At 45.8% G+C, this 16,915-nt stretch overlaps 1 protein-coding gene across 6 annotated transcripts in view; it reads left to right on the forward strand.

Annotated features, from left to right (window-relative positions):
- The first annotated feature begins 503 nt into the window (after nt 1–503).
- Nucleotides 504–16,915, forward strand: part of SOCS6 (suppressor of cytokine signaling 6) — a 39,430-nt gene continuing 23,018 nt past the window's right edge. The window contains exons 1-3 of one of the 6 annotated variants that reach the window (XM_027577539.2): nt 504–615; nt 6,406–6,595; nt 10,434–10,541. The gene's annotated coding sequence lies outside the window, so the exon portion shown is untranslated. Of the gene's footprint in view, nt 616–1,187; nt 2,237–3,949; nt 5,220–6,067; nt 6,596–10,433; nt 10,542–16,915 lie in introns of those variants that run through there. The other 5 variants (XM_027577534.2, XM_027577536.2, XM_027577537.2 and 2 more) reach the window with 5 other exon arrangements.

Genomic DNA, 16,915 nt, shown 5'->3' on the forward strand with positions numbered 1-16,915 from the left:
GGGGCGAAGGGAGGGCCGGCGCCCCAGGGCCAAGAAGATTTTCTTTTCTGCGCTAGCCACCCGGAGAGCTAGCACGGGAGGAGCGGCCGCAGCAGCCCGCACGGGCTAGCGGGACGCCGGGCCGGCCGCGGCTCGGACTCCCCGCCTCCAGCCCCCGAGCGCCCCTCCGTGACCCGCAGCCCCCCAGCCCCACCCCACGACTCCGGCTCGCTCTCAGAGCCAGCGCGCCCCGGTCCCTCAGGCGCCCCTCGCGTGCCCGGACGTCCCCGGCCCCCGGCGCCCTCGGCGCGCCCCGGCTCCCCCGCCCCGGGCGCCCGCGACCCCGCGCGTCCCCGCCCCCCAGCCCCGGACGCCCCCCGCCCGGCCCGCCCCCCGCGCCGGGACGCCCGCCTGCGCCGCGGGCCGAGTAGAGGCCGCGGGGCGGCCCCGCTCGGCTGGCTCCTCAGCTCCGGCTGGGCGCTCGGGCCCTGGCGCCGCGGCGCGCCCCTCCTGGAGGAGGAGGAGGAGGAGGAGGAAGGAGGAGGAAGGAGGCGGGAGGAGGAGTTGCGGGAGAGGAGGGACGAGCGCGGCAGTCGCGCCGGCGCTGGGCGAGGAAGCAGAGCGGGCCGCCGCCGGGTGAGCGTCTGCGGAGCCGAGCCGGGGGCTGGGTCTGGGCTTTGCTTTCTGCTCCCGCTCCTCCGTAACCCGGGAAACTGGCCGCGGGGGCTGCTGCTCCCCTCGGGGCGGCGGGGGCGGATCCGGCGCGCGCTGGGCTGGCGAGGCCGCCCGGCGCGCCTGCAGCCGGGGGTCCCGGCGGCGCGAGGCCCCGGCCGCCTCGGCGGGTCCGCGGGCGGGGGCCGGCCGGCGGGGAGCGGCGTCCGCGAAGCCGGCCCGGGCGGGGAGCCGCGCCGGGGAGGGCCGCGGCCTGCTTCCGCCGGGCGCCGGCCCGACCCCTCGGCCCTCCCGGCCGCGGCGCGCCGGGCCAGGCCTCCGCCTTTGTTGCCCGCAGCCCCGCCGGGGAGAGGCCGGGGCTCGGCGAGGCCTGGGGCGGCGGCGCGGGGCCTGCGCGGCTCGCACCCCGCCGCCCGGCCCCGTCGGCCGGTCCTTGGGCTCGGGCTCGGGCTCGGGCTGCGGTCCAGGGGCCAGAGGGCGGGCGGGCTCGGGAGGGCCCAGGCCGCGTCGGTGCCGCCGCCGCCGGGAGGTCGCGCCGGGCCCCCAGTGTGCGCCGCGCGTGACGGAGCCGCTGGATGTGATTTACTCACGCGGATGTGGGGGCGGTGGGCTTTTACCCTGCCCCTGGAACCGAGGCAGGCCTTGGTTTTCAATTTGCTTCAGGAGTTGGCAACTTCAGGGACACCATTGGGGCTCATTTTGTAGCACAACTATTGACATTTCTCGGTGGCAGGTCCTGGCACAAAACTTGGAATGTGTGCAGCAGGCTGGCTGCCAGCTTCACCTTTAGTCGGAATGTGCTATTTGGGGTTCCCGTCCCCGCTTTTTGGAATTAAGGGCCAGGTGGGGATATGTGATAGAACTCAGGCTTCCGGTAACGAAATATGTAGCGTTGACTTCAGTTCAGCAGATGTTTCTTGAACTAGACGTGGAGCCTGGAGGAGGCAACAGGCGGCTGTGTGTGAGGACGGAGAACGTGGTAGTCGCAATAAAAATGTGAATGAGACGCCACACGTTTCCCCGAGACGTTTTTAATTGCCGCTGTTACTCGGAGTACAGATACATGTGTAATCAAACAAAAGTCAGCCGCCATCTACTTCAAGACGAAATGTCTGCGGTGTTGTCAACCAAAGGAGGTGGTTGAGACTTTTAAAAACCCCAACAAATAACAACACGAAATCCACTTAGCTTATTTGAATGAATGGATTTTAAGTCGAATACTTGGTGCTGTCGAGAATCGTCGTTATTTAAAAACATCAGTGGTATTGTTCCCCAAGTTTCGCAGATAAAGCAGGAAAATGTAGCCTGCGAGAGTTCTCGTGTCCTGTGTGCCTTCTGGTTTTTCTTCGCTGCTGTATCATCTGTGTGGATGCGGTAACTTTCAGAACCCCCGCCCTAAACACAGTGTGTCACCGCGACCCCTTGGTGCCGGGACCTTCCCGGGTGGTTTCTCCTTGCCGTTGCGGAAGCTGGCTCACCGACCGTCCGCTGGGTAACGATTCTCAGAAGAACTTACTACTACCTGGAGTGCGGCAGGTGCTTGGCACTGTTGATCTGGTTAAGGATGAGCCTTTACCCTTTTTAGGTCTCTGTTCAGCATCTCTTTTGAAATACTTTTTCCCTTTATTGTGATCTTTAAATGCCTTCTACATTGGTGGGAGGTACTTGGCCCTGTCCCAGGGCCGGCCTTAAACAGCCTCCCCAGGACCCAGGGGCACACCCTCTGGCACCCCACCAACGCAGCACCTTGCAGGCAGTGGTGGAGAAGGGGTTTGGGTGACCTTGACCTGGGACGTCAGTAGCCTACGTGGGCTGTGCCATGACCTGGGAGGAAAAGCTCTGCTGTGCTGACTGGATTCCTACCCAGTTTGCCATCCGATTGACTATTCCTTTTAACCGCCCTCTTTTTGGGGAACAGAAGCAAGTGTCTGCTTATGTCTTGTTATGTAACTTCACTCCCCAGAGAAAACGCTGGTAGTGTTCTCCGTTGTCATCAGTTTTCAGGAAACTTCTGTGTTATTAACAGCAAGTATCTTTGGGGCGCCTGGGTGGCGGCGCCCCAGTAGGTTGGGTGGCCGCCTTCGGCTCAGGTCATGGTCCCGGGGTGCTGGGATTGAGCCCCGCATGGGGCTTCTTGCTCAGCGGGGAGCCTGCTTCTCCCTCCCCTCTGCCTAAAGCTTCTCCTGCTTGTGCTCTCTCTCTCTCTCACTCTTTCTCTTTCTGTGTGTCAAATAAACAAATAAAATCTTAAAAAAAAGCAAGTATCTTTTATTTTTCTCGTAGAAGTAATTGTGTGATCTTATTTAAGAGTCACAATATAGTCTGAAAAAAGGAAATATGTACATTTCTGAATTTGTGCCAATTACTGTTCTCTCAAAAATATGCAGTCATGTGGAATGGGTTGATACACAACTGTGTTGACTATGAGGTCAGATAACCCCATGTTATTTATATATAGTTTAACTAATGGTTGTGTGTGCATTTTAATTTTATGTGTGTGTGTTTTTTAATGTAATGTGTGTGCATTTTAATACTCAGTAGCGGTAGGTAGGTAAGTAAATGACCTAAGCTAATATCACTGTTTGCTATTTTGTTTGTTGCATCTTTTATGGGAAGTGAAGATTATTTCAGTTCTTGGTCCTCATCCCTAATCTTTTTCCAGTTTTGGAAATGGCACATCTGTGGTGCCTGAGTATTTCTGTAAAATTACTCCTCTTACAAGGGAGAAATTTATAAAAACTAGTGTATGTCATAAAAAGGGGAACTTTCTTGTATGACGAGATTGATCAAAAGAGTAGTTCAGATAGTGAAAACGAAACAGCATTGGGACATGTTTTAAATTGTATTGACAATGAGATTGTCATTAATGTTTTTGTGGTTAATCTGTTATTCTGTACAGTAGGTTGGTTTAGCTAATGAGTAGTGAAGGCTTTGGAACTAAGGGCACATTTTACTTTAAACTGACTTCAGGGTCTGTGATGATGCATACAAACATTAAATTTTACTGAATGGGGCAATTATTTTTAGGTGGCCGTTGGTCTCATTGATGTTTCAAGAATGGATGTACTCAGATAAAGTCGTTTAAGATTTGGATTCTCGTGTTGCATACTGAGGACCTTTTGGAGGTGTTTGATCTTTAGTATACATTGCTAGCTTTGTGACCTTGAACCCTTTTTTTTTTTTAAGATTTTATTTATTTGACAGAGAGAGACACAGAGAGGGAACCCAAGCAGGGGGAGTGGGAGAGGGAGAAGCAGGCTTCCCGCTGAGCAGGGAGCCCGATGCAGGGCTCGAACCCAGGACCCTGGGATCATGACCCGAGCCGAAGGCAGATGCTTAACGACTGAGCCACCCAGGTGCTCCTTGAACACATTTTATATTCCCTCCGAGTCTTACTCCTTCTTTGGGGCTCAAGTGAGGTTAATAAATCCACCTGACCGATTTATTGTGAATATATGTTTTGTTTAAAGTAAAATCCAAACTCTCCACCCTGGGCTACAAGATTTCTGCCCAGTTCTTCCATTCATCTTGAACAGCCCTGTCTTCCTCACCACAGAGTTACCCTCTAGCCTTTCTATTCACTCACATTCCAGGCTGCTTCTGACCTCCTCACCTTTGACATGTCGATGTTTGCCTAGAGTTTTTTTCTTATGCTTAGTTCATTGTCCCATCTTAATGCCAGGTTCACTGCATCAGGAAAGGCTTTCCTGACTACTCCTATAGCTCCTTCAGGAGCCCCATCTTATCAGTTTGTATGTTTTCATCATAACGTTTATTGCAGCGTATAACCATTTTGTTTATTTCTTTTGGTCTTTCTCCTCTTCCAAGTCCCATGTGGGCAGAATGTGGTCTGTGGTTCTGTGTCTCCCTAACACATCCCGTGGGGACATGGCGTACAGAAAGTGCTTGTAGTTTTTACATGGTTATGTACACACTAAAGGCAAGGATGTGCTGTGTAGATGGTAGAAATCTGTTGGTTTTTTTGTGTTGCTTATTCCCATCTGAGCTGATCTCTTCAGCTGAATAAGTCATAGCCCTAATAAGGCCAACATTCTTGTAACTTTAGGGCCCAAGTCACCCTACACAGGGAGAGCTGTTTTGTTTTGTTTTTTTTAAGTCAGCTCTACTCCCAACATGGGTCCCAAACTCATGACCCCAAGATCAAGAGTTACATGCTCTACTGACTGAGCCAGGCAGGTACCCCAGGAACTGTCTTTACCTGTAGAGCCATAATGTGGGTCTGAGTTCATTCAGGTGTCCAACTGTCCAGTCACAAAGATGCACAGGCCTTCATCACTTCTGGAAGTGTAGTTATCTATAGTGTGTGGAGAGTAACAACTCCAAAGCACACTTCCTTGATGTTAGCTCACATAGCTTGATAAGGGAAACCCTTCGTTATCTGTAAGCCCTGGCATTCTCAAGTTATGTGATGTGGAATTCAGCAGGAGGGAAAAACCTCATTTGGAATCAGACAGGTGGGAGGCCTAGATTAGCTAACTGGCTGATGAAGGCGGGCTTTCATAGGGATGCGGATCTAGGTTTGAATTTCAGCTCTGTGACTTTATAGGGTAGGTTTTTAAAATAAATTCTGTCTTATTTGCTTTATCTGTAAAATGTAATAGTGGCTTTCTCAGCATTGTTGTGGAAATTAAACAAGAAAATGTACATAAATGTGTGGATTCAGTGCCTGGAATATAACAAATGCTAATATTAATACTCAGTTTAGGGGCATCTGGGTGGCTCAGTTGGTTAAGCTTCTGCCCTCAGCTCAGGTCATGATCCCAGGGTCCTGGGATTGAACCTGTGTCAGGCTCCCTGCTCATTGGGGAGCCTGCTTCTCCCTCTGCTGCTCCCCCTTCTTGTGCTTCTCTCTCTGTCAAATAAATAAATAAAATCTTGAAAAAATATAATCAGTTTAAAATATACTGTGATTGGTTAAAAAGAGCATTCTGGGTAATCAGTAACATGTATGTAAGACTTGGTTTTTCTTTCTTTTTTTTTTTAAGATTTTATTTATTTGAGAGAGTGTGTGTGTGAGAGAGAGAGAGCACAAGCAGGTGGAGCTGCAGAAGGAGAGGGAGAAGCAGGCTCCCTGCTGAGCAGGGAGCCCGATGCAGGGCTCCATCCCAGGACTGTGAGATCATGACCTGAGCCGAAGGCAGACACTTAACCAACTGAGCCACCCAGGCGCCCCAAGACTTGGTTTTTCTTTCTTTCTTTTTTTTTTTTTTTAAGATTTTATTTATTTGACAGAGAGAGACACAGTGAGAGAGGGAACACAAGCAGGGGGAGTAGGGGAGGGAGAAGCAGGCTTCCCGCGGAGCAGGGAGCCCGATGCGGGGGCTCGATCCCAGGACCCTGGGACCATGACCTGAGCCGAAGGCAGATGCTTAACGACTGAGCCACCCAGGCGCCCCAAGACTTGGTTTTTCTTAAGGAAGCCCTGTGTGGGGAAAGGGTGTAAGACCAAAGGGACAAGAAAAATGAAAATAAAAGAGGAAAGACAGTGGGAGCTCACAGAAGTATTAATGGTGCCAGCTACTAGGATCGTGAGGGTTACAGATGTGAGCAGCTATTGAGTTGCTTGGCACTGGGTCACTGCAGTCAGTTGGTGGGAGATGTAGAAGAAAAAAGGTACTGCACTTGGGCTTCTGCAAAGCTCCAGGCTCTTGTTTTCATACTGTTGTAATATATATATTTTTAATCACTGTTAACAGCCATCACACTGAAATGTTTTCTTAAAATTATTAAAAGGGCATCACACTTGGAGGCAACTATGTTTGGGGAGCAGTGGCTGTCTCATTGTCCTTGGGAGCAGACTGTTGAGTAATAGAGAAGAAAGAAAGAGAAGACGGCGGATCTCTGAAGGCCTGGGACACAAACCATTATCTGAGCGTCAGTGAACCTGAAGATGTCACTATGCCATCCTGAAGTTTTCCAACAGGTAAATGTGGTCGTCTCAAGAGGCATCTATCTATATATAGCACTTCAGTGACAGCATGAGATTATATTTGATATACACGTTTGTGTTTAAGGTTTCCCTTTTAAGAGAACAGAGGAATATATGGCTCCCAGTGGGAAAGATGTTCATCAAAAACAATTTTAAGAATTTGAGATGTTATTCTTTAGAACGATTTAGAAAAGGTGTATTCACGTGCTCTAGATAGCCTATTATTTGGAGCTGCTAATGGTTGTTCTTATAGTGATAGGTGTTATTTTGAGTACCCCAGTAACACTGGATGGTTGAAGCAACAGGGTTAATACACCAGTAAAGTAAGATGAATTCTCACTTGTATGCTGTTAACTTTGTATGATTTTCCTTTTGTGAATTTTGTTTTGGTGTTTATAGTAATGAGATCTTTCTCATTAGAGCTTAATTTTGGTTTTAAAGGAAATATCATCCCTATGACAATAGTCATTTTTATCTGTTGGTAATTGCTTTTGAAAAAGTGAAAAAAATATACTTAGGGAATATTATTATTACCAAATGTCACAGACTGTTGGAATATGTAAACATGTAACACACATAGAATTATTTTAGGATTTTAGTAGTTTTGTGCGTTTAGAGAATTACTGCATTTTAGAATTAGAAGGAAGCTTCTGATTATTGACCAGCTTCATCCTTACATAGATAATGGGGAAAGTGAGACTAAGGGTGGTTAAGTAATCGGCCCAAAGTCATATACCACAGTACTAGCAGATTTTAGAGTGGAGTCTGATGTGTGCAACTCTTCTTGTGGATGCAGGATGTTTTCATTTACTCCTGGGAGGTGGGGAATTTCGATTTGTGTCTTCATGGAGGAGGTCACAGTTGAGCTGGCTCTTGGAGGGTGACTTGTGTTTGGGAAGAGCCATAAGCAGCAGGGACAGTATCTCAAACAGGCCAAACAGCAGGAGCTATAATATTAACCTAGAGATTCTTTTTTTTTCTTTCTTTTTTAAAGATTTTGTTTATCTGACAGAGAGAGGCACAGTGAGAGAGGGAACACAAGCAGGCTTCCTGCCGAACAGGGAGCCTGACACGGGGCTCAATCCCAGAACCCTAGGACCACGACCCGATCCGAAGGCAGACGCTTAACAACTGAGCCACCCAGCCACCCCTAGCCTAGAGATTCTTTTCTCTTTCCTAAGTGAGGTTACATGTATTCTGTTTCTAACTTTACTTCCTTGATTTAGTGGAGCTCATTCTCCTAGTAACTTCCTGAGAAAGGTGGTGGGGTTGTTGTGTTTTTTGTTTTGTTTTGTTTAGACCTTGTCAGAAAACATATATATTCCAAATATCTAATTTACAGTCTGGCTGTGTATAGTATTCTAGGTTATTGTTTTATTTATTTTTTTAAAGGTTGTATTATCTGTCACAGAGAGCACGCGTGCACACACAAGCTAGAGGAATGGCAGGCAGAGGGAGAAGCAGGCTCCCTGCTGAGCAAGGAGCCCGATGTGGGGCTCAGTCCCAGGACCCTGGGATCATGACCTGAGCCGAAGGCAGATGCTTAATGACTGAGCCACCCAGGCGCCCCTAAGTTATTGTTTTAGTCAGGATGGAAGAGGTGATGTTGCAGTGACAGATAAATTTCAGTGTGTAAATAGAGGTTATTTCTTGCTTTCCCCAAGTCTGCGCTGGGCCTGGGGCTCTTCTTGTGTCTTCCCCTGGATGCAGTGTGCTTTCCCCTGAAGTTCCCCGTCATATCACCCCATGGCTCTGGGCTACCACAGCAGGTGCAAGGGAGAGCTGACGGGCCATACACGGGCACTGAAATATTTGACCCCGAAGTGACACCTGTCACTTTCCTCACAGTCCATTTACCAGAAGTGGTGGCTTTCTCTTAGAAATTTGAAGATGTTGCACCACCAACTTCCAGCATTACTAAGTTAGTTGCTGTCTGTTTCCCAGTCATTTGTATGTCTTTCTTTCCCCCTCTTTTTTGGGGAGGCTTTTAGTTTTGTTTTATTATCTCCTAAGAATTTCATCATGGTGTGCCTGCTTATTTTTCTTCTTTGCACTGAGCATTCCATGGATCCTTTCAGTCTGTAAGCTTATGTTGTTCAGTTACAGGAAAATTTTCAGAGTTTGCTTTGTAATTTCTTCCCTTTCATTTTCTTTTCTTGACTGGAGCTCTTCTTCAGATGTTGGACCTTGTGGATCAGTATCTTAATTTTTTTTAGTTTTTCCTGAAACTTTTAAAGCCAGAATAAAAAGAAAAGCAACAAACATAGATCTTTGGGTCTTACTTAATTGTTACTAGGTTGTAAAAAAAATTCTCTAAGGGTCTTATCTACTGGGTACTTTAACCAGTGAGGCTATAGTTTGTCATGGGCAGTGAAAGCGGTGAAATTGTTTAGGGAACTTGCTGATGTAGTACATTGGTAAGTGTCTAGACAGGTATAAAAATGTATACATTAAGCATTTAATATGTATACACCTCATAGATAGTGATGTACTGGTGTATAGATGTGCTACCCTTTTTTTCTTTAAATATTTTATTTTTTAAGTAACGTCTACACCCAGTGTGGGGCTTGACCTCACGACCTAAGATCAAGAGTTGCATGCTCCACCGACTGAGCCAGCTAGTCACCCCAAGTGTTCTACTTTCTAAATCTACTTTTTAAATTTTTATTTTTATTTTTTTTTAAAGAATTTATTTATTTGAGAGAGAGAATGAGAGATAGCACGAGAGGGAAGAGGGTCAGAGGGAGAAGCAGACTCCCCGCTGAGCAGGGAGCCCGATGCGGGACTCGATCCCGGGACTCCAGGATCATGACCTGAGCCGAAGGCAGTCGCTTAACCAACTGAGCCACCCAGGCACCCTACTTTTTAAATTTTTAAATGTTAAAGTCTGAATTAAAAAATTGAGTGAATTTATTTCATTAATCAATTCTTATTTAAGCCAGCTCCCTTAACATTTTAAATAATTGGATTTGTGAACATTTTCATATTTAACTTAATATGTTGAGATGTATTGAACACAGTTAAAAAGATGCTTAGAAATGCTCATGTAAAATTTTGTTCTCTGCCTGTTAAATTTCTAAGTCTGCATATTTTTATTTCCCCTGAATCGGATTCTTTCAGAATTGGACATGCTTTAGAGATCAGCCTCTTTATTTTATGTGGGAAACAGACTCACCAAGGAGAGATTCACTTAGTGTCACACAGCAAACTAGTGCTACCCTATATTTTTGTGTCAGTAGCCTACAGAGTGGGAGAGAATCTGTTGAAAATTTATTAGGGCTTTTTCTGTAATTATAAATTTATTCTTTTTTTTAAGATTTTACTTATTTATTTATTAGAGAGAGCGAGAACTTGGGCGGGGGGTGGGGGGGGAGGGAGAGGGGGAAGCAGACTCCCCGCTGAGCAGGGAGCCCGATGCGGGACTCGATCCCAGGACCCCGGGATCATGGTCTGAGCCGAAGGCAGATGTTTAACCAACTGAACCACTCCGGTGCCCCTAAATTTATTCTTTTTTTTTTTTTTTTAAAGATTTTATTTATTCATTTGAGACAGAGATACAGAGAGAGGGAGAGAGCATGAGGAAGGCGAGAGGCAGAGGGAGAGGGAGAAGCAGGCTCCCTGCTGAGCCAGGAGCCTGATGTGGGGTTTGATCCCAGGACCCTGGGATCATGACCTGAGCCGAAGGCAGACGCTTAACGACTGAGCCACCCAGGTGCCCCTCACACTACTTTTTTAAAAATAAAGCTTATTGTGTAAGATCTGAAGGCCCTAAAAGAAGTCAAAGTGATTCTATTACATTGACTATTTTCCATTTATTTTTATTTGGATGTAGTTGTCAAGAACTGGGAGGAGTAGGAGGTCACACCCTCTGCTCAAGCTGTCGCCTAGGCCTGGCAGTTTCCTGGTTGCTGCCAGAAGACATGAGGCTCCTGGGTCAGAGGTAAAGGACTTCATTACTCAGGGCACTGTGAGCATTTGTGCCAGTTCCCCGAACACAGTCCGTGTTGAGGAGAGAACGTAGGGGCCGGAGGAGAAAGCGAGGAGACAAATTAGGAGGCAGTTAAGTAACGTGGCCAAGATAGCAAGCACAGTAGCGTGGGGCAGTGGTGGCAGCAAGTGATTGGATTCTGCATCTACTTTGAAAGTAGTTGAGCCATGACCCTGGATGTGGTAAGTGAGAGAAAGGGGAACCACGGGTGATTGTGGAGGTATTGATCTGAACAGTTGGAAGAATGGAGTAACCATAGACCGAAGTGGGAAAGGCTGCGAGTAGAGTAGGTGTGGGGCTGGGATGGGAAAGATCCAGGGTTTAGTTTTGAACATGTGCAGTCTCGGATATCCCTAAGACAGTGAATGGCGGTGTCAAGAAGGGAGTTGACTGAAACTAGGCTAATTAAAGATGTGGATTTGGGAGTGGAGGACACATCAGTGCTATTTCAGGCGTGAGAGTGAGTGAAGTCCCTGGGGCGTGAGTGTAGATGGAGAAAGAGTGACGCAACGTGAGTGCTGGGGTATCCAGCGTGAAGAGATTGGAGGCACAGTAGTCTGAGAATGACGGAGCAGCCGTGTCAGGTGCTGTGGACAGAGCATCTCGGGTAAGAACTGAGCACTGATGCTGGATCTGCAGTGGGGACATCACTGGTGACCTTGACCAGAGCAGTTTCTGTTTGATGGGATAGAGAGGGTCTCTGGTGTGGGTGGAGGGAAAACGGGAGAAAAGGGTTCGTAGGCCTCTGGTATGGATGCTTTTCCCAAGGTGTTTTGTTGCGAAGGGGATTAAAGAGCTGGAACCATAGTTGGCGGGGAAGACAGGATAAAGGCAAGTTTGTCTATATGAGAAATGATGTTTTTAGGAGCGATCCAGTACAGGGGGAACTTGTTGGGATGGGAGGGCCTTTAGAGAGGTGCGTGGATCGGTAAAGTAACAGGATGGTTTTGTCCGAAATTTTCTTCTCATGTCCTAATTATCTCAGTGGAATAGGGAGCCGGGCCATCAGCTGAGATTAAAGATGGGGGAGCAAGTGTTAACAGGTGCAAAGAAAGATGTGGGTTGGTTGACAAGCAAGGGGAGAGACTGAATGGGTCAGGGAGCATTAAGGTTCCAGCAGAGGTTCACGGTCATGACGTTAAGTGAGACCAGGCAGAGTGGTTATGTGTTTCTCCAGCCACATTTTCCGGTAAGGGTGCAGGCATGGCGTGGGCAGAGTGGATTGAAGCAATGTTGTCGCTTTGCCAAGAGAGTGTTTCAGAGTAAAGGGGGAAAGGGAATTGAGGGTACATGCTAGGGAATGATTATGATTGAGTGTGGAATGTAAACTGAGTAAGGACTTAAGAGGATCACTGAAAAACTGGCGAGTTTATTTTAGAGTTGATATTTATATATTAAGTCTATATTAATTAACTCTGTATTGATATAATACTCAGACTGAATATTTCAGGTCAGACCTGACTATATATACATAAATCAAAATTAAATGTCACAGTGGCAAAAACTTGTTTTGGGTGGGTTGAAGAGAAAGAGAAGGCTGCCTCGGTTCTCATTAAAAAAAATACAATGTCCTTATCTATTGATATATATTTTTGTTCAGTCGTGGTAAAACTGAAAGCCAAGAAAAGGCCTTGTATTTTGCTTTAACTTGAGGGATTTACTCAGCCATTCCCTTTAGAAAAGTAACTTAACAAACAAACTCACAGACCTTTTTCTTATAAAAACTCCATATTTATAGAATATTTAGAAAATAAAGTATTGAAAACAGTATTTACAGAGCATTCTGTGGTCCAGATGGCAGTTCTGCTGTATTTCTTTCTGGTCTGGTGTGCCTCCCTATTCTTTCTACATAATCAAGACCACACTGTACATATAATTTTGTTTCCTGTGTTTTTGCACTTAACAAATGAACAATATGAACTTTTCCCTCATGTTATTTATAACCCTGTATAAATATCAATTTTAGTGGTTCCCTAAAGTTCCATTGTGTAGATGTTCTAGAATTTTGTTTACAATTCTCAGACTGTTGGAAATTAGAATGTTTCTGATTCTTAAAATCTATTTTTTATCATATGTAATAATGTAGGGGACATTGTTATGCTTTGGTTTCATGTTATTTCTTTAAGAGTTATTAAAAACAGCATTATTGGGTCAGAGAGTATGAATATTTTTTTAAGAGTTGCATAGAACCAAGTTTTGTGAACAGTTGCATAGAACTAAGCTTTTTTTTTAACAACTATATTAAGACATTTTCAAGTAATGAATATCATCATTCAGAAAAATCTTTGCTAATTTGAGTTGTGAAAAGTCATTTCTATTTTAATTTCGTTTCTTTGATTCTTATCAGGGTCAGTATTTTTTTTAGATTTATTTATTTATTTTAGAGACTGGGGAGAGGGAGAGGAGAGTGCTCCCATGAGTCAGGGGAGGGGCAGAGGGCAAGAATCTTTCAAGCAGGCTCCCCACTGAGCTGGAGAGCCTCATGTAGGACTAGATCTTCTGGCCCATAGTTCTTCTGGCCCATGAGATCATGACCTGAACTGAAACCAAACGAAGAGTTGGAGGCTTAACCGACTGAGCCACCCAGGAGCCTCAGGGTCAGTATTTTTTTTCGTGAATGTGTTGAGCCAGTTGGTTGTCCATGTGGAAGAATGTAAATTAATCCTTACCTTCTATAAATCAATACTAGGTTAATCAAGGACTTACACGTGAGAAGAAAAACTTCAATAGTTTTATAGGAAATATGGAAGAGTATGTGACTTCAGTATCGGCAGGATTTCTTAAGACAACAAAAGGAGCAAACAATAAAAGAAGACTGACAAAGTCAACTAAAATAAAATGAGAAACTTCCTCAAGGTGCCACAAAAAAAGTCAATATACAAGTACTCTACAGCTGTAGGAAAAAGAAAGTAGATGATCCATATGAACTGATATGCACTGAGTTCTAGGAGTCTAAAGTGTACCTGCTCTATCTTAAATCTTTTTGTTCTATATATTTAGCCACGCATTTTAACATTTTTCTCACAGTAAGGATAGCAGAGAAATGTTTAAAAGTCAGGCTGTTCTGCATTCCCACCGGCAACATAGGAAGGTTCTAGTTTCTCTACGTACTTGTTAACACTGGGTCTGGTCATTCAGATGGGTGTGTAGTGGTGTATCATTGTGGCTTTAATTTATATTTTCTTTTTTTTTTAAAGATTTTATTTATTTATTTGGCAAAGAGATACAGCGAGAGAGGGAACACAAGCAGGGGGAAGTGGGAGAGGGAGAAGCAGGCTTCCTGCTGAGCAGGGAGCCCCATGCGGGGCTCGATCCTAGGACCCTGGGATCATGACCTTAGCCAAAGGCAGGCGCTTAATGACTGAGACACCCAGGTGCCCCTAATTTATATTTTCTTAATGACCAGTAACATTAAGCACCTTTTCATGTGCTTGTTAGCCATTTGCACGCATTCTGTCGTCTTTGGTAAAAGATCTACCCATGTCCTTTGCCCATTTAAAAAAATTATGTTGTCTTAATTCAGTTGTAAGAGTTTTTATTTGTTCTGCTTAAAGGTGTTATATCAGATATGTGATATACAAATATTTTTTCCTAGTCTGTGACTTGCTCTCTCTTGACGTGTTTTGGAGCATAAAGTTTGTAATTTTAATGAAGTCCTAAAGTTGAGTGGTTTTCACGAATAAGTTCCTCAGTTCTTTTTTTTTTTTAAGATTTATTTATTTATTTGTTTGACAGAGAGAGAGACAGCGAGAGAGGGAACACAAGCAGGGGGAGTGGGAGAGGGAGAAGCGGGCTTCCCGCGGAGCAGGGAGCCCGATGTGGGGCTCGATCCCAGGATCCTGGGATCATGACCCGAGCCGAAGGCAGACGCCTAACGACTGAGCCACCCAGGCGCCCAAGTTCCTCAGTTCTTGCGTGCTGTTAAGTTTATCTCCAAAGTGCTGAAATGGTTGCTTTCTACAGTTTGACCCAACTTTATGGTTGCCTTTTGCAGAGGGGATTTATCAGCCTTCTCAGGCCACCGTGCCAGAAGTGAGTTCCCCTGGGCAGATACTTGTTTGATGTCTATTTTTAGATGACAAAACTGAGGCATGGATGTGCACAGTCATTAGGAAATGCTGGCTGTGATTTGAACTCAGGTAGCGTGGTTCTAGGATCTGTGATCTTAGTCACTAGGCTCTGCTTTCCCATTCTAATACAGTCGGAAAAGGTGGTAGTTTCTAGATCATGCACCACGGGTCAGCACTTGTGTCTGTTACTTGGCCCCTTCCCTTGTGACTTTGGGCAGACTGTTAAACTTTCTTTCCTTTTTTTTTAAAAAAAGATTTTATTTATTTATTTATTTTAGAGAGAGAAAGAGAAAGAGCATGCACTTGATTGGGGAAGGGGAGAGGGAGAGCGAAAGGATCTCAAGCCGACTCTGCCCTGAGCACAGAGCCTGATGTGGGGCTCGAACTCAGGACCCTGAGATCATGATCTGAGCCGAAACCAAGAGTCAGACACTTAACCGGCTGAGCCCCCAGGTGTCCCAGATTGATAAGCTTTCTAAGGTTTAGCTTCCTCTTCTATTAAATGGAGATAAAGATATAAAGATAGTACCTTCCAGTAGCGTTCTTACGAGGATTAAGATTAATGTACATTTTTCAGGATGTAGTCACCTCTCAATGGGCACTGGTTGTGCTGGTGTTGGTAATAGAAGTCGCATGGGGGGCAGAGGTAGTAACAGTGGTGGCAGGACCCCTCCTTCTTCCTCCTGGGTATCTCTCCTCTGGGGATAGCATCCAAACTCTGTGCCTTTGCAGCCCTTCCCTCAGTCTTCTGGAAATGTCTGCTTGCTTATAGTCTGTACTGGAATCTAAGGTCCTTGAGGGTAAGGTCTTTTTCATCTCTGTGCAGGGCTGGAAGCATCTCCTACTTTTCAAGGAAGTACAGTGTCTTACCAGTGTCAGGACAAGGATGTCACCTGGAATGATAAATAAGGCAGGAGAGGGGGCCACAGAGTGGTTAAGGAAACCTAGAGAAATCATAGTGAATGATGAGAAGCACTTGCTATATGGGGCAAACCCTAGGGAGCCCAGGTTGGCGAGGTCAGGGATTTGGGTTGGATAAGGTGTTCATTCCTGGTGCACATAAGGAACAGAGCCACCAGAAGAGTCCCCCTTGTGAACAGGGAAGCAGGAGACTGAAGTATGAGAGTGAAGTGCCTGGAATGGCACAGGGCACGAAGGAGAAAAGTTTGCATCCTGAGATGGGGCGCACTCATCATCCTGAGACGATGCGAGGGAGAATTGGGAACAGTTGGAGAAGGTTTAGGGAGAGACGGATTTAGGAAAACTTCTTGAGACCTTTGACCCTGAGGGTATCAGAGTCCTGCTTTTCTGGATAAGAGGTGACTGAAACACACAAAGATATGTTTTACCTAGACTGCCTGTTTTCTTTCCTCAGGGTGCGGTGGGGTGGTGGTTTTGTAGTAAAGTGAAATGTGCTCACGGGTTACAGGAAGATCTAACACAGGATTCCCCCACTATCGGAAAGCCGGGTGTTCCTGTGAAACCTTTTATGAGCCAAAATGGTATGTAAAGTGAAGAAGCAGTTATCATTAATTTATATGGGAAATGTTTTGAGTATTTCCAGACTCCCCAAAATAACCTATTTTAGGCTTTTCTGATACCTTAAAACACATCTTGCCTACGGATGCACAGAACAAACCAAGAGAAAGCACGCATGCTCACAGACACAGTTCAAAGCTCTGGGGGCCGGATGCTGAGATGCTGAGTGCAGTTCCCGGGGAAGGCGCTGGGGGGCGCCGCGCTCGCTGTTTGAGTGAGTGCGGCCTCCCACCCTGCTCACTGCCAGACAAACACTGAATGCTGTTTCTGTCTTTTGCCTTTGCCATAAAAGCCAAAAATCCTCTGTGGATTTCTTTTGGTCAGCACAAACAGGTACTGATATAGGTCTTTTTGTAAAAGTAACATGGCGTAAGGCGCAGTTCAAAAAGCAGACAATACTTGTATAGAAAATAGCAGGCTGTTGGGGTTCCTGACTCCTTGCCCTAGTCACTAGAGTTGCAATCATCGATAATGGATATTCTTTGAGACGTTTACTATATATGTGTAGGTATATAAATACGTATACAAATGGGATCGTGCTTGCATTTTGTTTTGTAGCTTGCCCTTTACCGACAATGTATTTGAATCTCTTTATCTGCATAATATTCCCATTATATTGGTGGATTATAATTTATTAAACTTGTCCACTGATTTTTGTTGTATATTATTCTTGTTTCCTGATATTTAGGTTAACTCCGCATTTTTGCCAAAATAGAC

This window comes from Zalophus californianus, chromosome 14, assembly GCF_009762305.2.
Source record: "Zalophus californianus isolate mZalCal1 chromosome 14, mZalCal1.pri.v2, whole genome shotgun sequence".
Lineage (NCBI taxonomy): Eukaryota > Metazoa > Chordata > Mammalia > Carnivora > Otariidae > Zalophus > Zalophus californianus.